Genomic DNA, 2,218 nt, shown 5'->3' with positions numbered 1-2,218 from the left:
GTACATATCTATGTAATGTATATATATATCTCACGTTAAATAATTGTTATAATATTATGTAATTAATTGCAGTTTATTAAAAATGAAGTATAAATAAATGCAAATAATGAAAGTTCATGATTGTATACTTTACCTGAGGTGTGGTGTGTTAACTAATTTGTTTAATTGTGAAAAAGTTGTCCAGAAAACGAGTTTATTATAGAGTTATTGGTGGAGCGCCATCTAGTGTTCGCCTTTCCATACAACGCCTAGGATCCTTTTATCTCTTTATGATGAAGTATATTGGATAATCAGTATGAAAAATAAATGAATGTAATAAAAACAAGTTACATTCTAATACTGTACTTCTATTTCCTTATACAGTAACTTTTTCCTCATACAGTAACTTTTTTTTTTAAATAAATTAGTTTTTATTATTATTTTATTATTATTATTAGCAATATCTGTAACAAGATTGCTGGCTACGTAAATATATTATCATAAATACCAAACTAGTGAACAAGATCACAATGATGAAATAACACATTTATAAAGGGGACATATGCAAACGAAAACATTTAACAAAGAGCTTACAAAAACGAGAATGAATCCTATCAATACTATTATATTTTACAGCATAACATACACAACGATAAATGATTTATAATTAGCAACTGCGATCATTTGTGATAGTTTCAATTAAGAAATAAGGAACTTAGGTGTTCTATTTGAAAACAATTTGTCTACTACCGAGTAATTGTTTGATAGTTTTGTTATCACACAGACTTTCAAAATGAGAAAATAGACCTACATATATACAATATAGGCCTACAAAATATATATATGACGAAAAATTATTTTTTTTTTAACAGGCGCTATACAAATTCTCTAATTTATTATTATTTTTATTATTATTATTATTATTATTATTATTATTATTATTATTATTATTATTATTATTATTATTATTATTATTATTATTATTATTATTATTATTATTATTATATATTAATGCAAGTGTACAGTTTAGTTTTATTCGGAAAATCGTTTGTAACATTGGCTCACATCACATTGATTGTGCATCCAAAGAAATTCGAAAAAACTACTGGTAGTAGCAACTTGCTCGATAATAACATTGTCCAGAAAACATTAGTTGGAGCAAGGCAATTGTTGAATTGCCTTGGTTGGGTGGAGCTAACTGGTGGAGCGCCATCTAGTGTTCCCTTTTCGGTTTCACGCCTAGATTCTGTGACCTTTATATGGTTGTTTTTTTTTTTGTTTTTTTTTGTGTATCGGATAATTGATAAAATAAAAATTGATTTGATCTATCAGAATATATGATTCAGAAAACAAAAGATATTGTTAAGAAGAGACCAACATCTTTTGATAGCATAGTAATAGTAATAGAGGAACAACTCCCGTGACCCGTTTGCAGACTGTATAATTTCTACAGATACAGTATTTGTGTTGTGAGTTCATAAAAACTCGAGTTGAAGGCCTGGGCCTTTTTTCTTTTCTTTTTTTCGAAATTTGGATGGGCTTTTTTTAAATGCTACTTTTGCACAGTAAAGAGGGAGGCTTCTTTTCAGAATAAATGCTGCAAATTTGTGGGAATTTGTACTATATAACGTTAATCTATATCGTGGAGTGTATTAATTGGCATTAAAATAACCTGAACTACTATAAACCAAGCTAATTGTTTTAAATTTATTTTAAAGTTTATTTTGAAATTCATGTACCGTGTATGTACTGTACTATTTCGAAAAGAAGCCTACCTATCTTGAAAAGTTTCTAGGCTAATTTTGGAAAATAAATAGATGGATTTCAATTCGAGATGAGCTTTCTCGAGATAAAGCCCATTTGGCTTCAATTCGAGGTTTTACGGTATATGAACATGTGGTCCCGTTGTGTAGAAACCTTATATGATATATTGTTTTGAACAGTTATTAATTATGTAATATACTACTGAACATAATACGTCAGCATTACACCTTCAATTGATCGATCAGAAGTCTGCCTTACCGCAATACTTTAACAGGTCAATGAAAAATGTATTAATATTGTAGGATATTAATGAATGAGTAGTGTCAGTGGATACATAATAATGAGCTTTCACTGACCATGGACCTATTAATAGGTCCATGCGCTGACTAAAGCCAGTGGCCCCGGAACTTTAATGTCCCTTCTTGATTTAATTGCCATTTTTGTCATATCATGAACCTCAATCTCCAGAATTTGC

This window comes from Anneissia japonica, unplaced genomic scaffold (genome assembly GCF_011630105.1).
Source record: "Anneissia japonica isolate Jap-2015-1 unplaced genomic scaffold, ASM1163010v1 scaffold284978_len400890_cov162, whole genome shotgun sequence".
Taxonomy (NCBI): Eukaryota; Metazoa; Echinodermata; class Crinoidea; order Comatulida; family Comatulidae; genus Anneissia; species Anneissia japonica.
Note: the sequence above shows the minus strand (reverse complement) of the source record.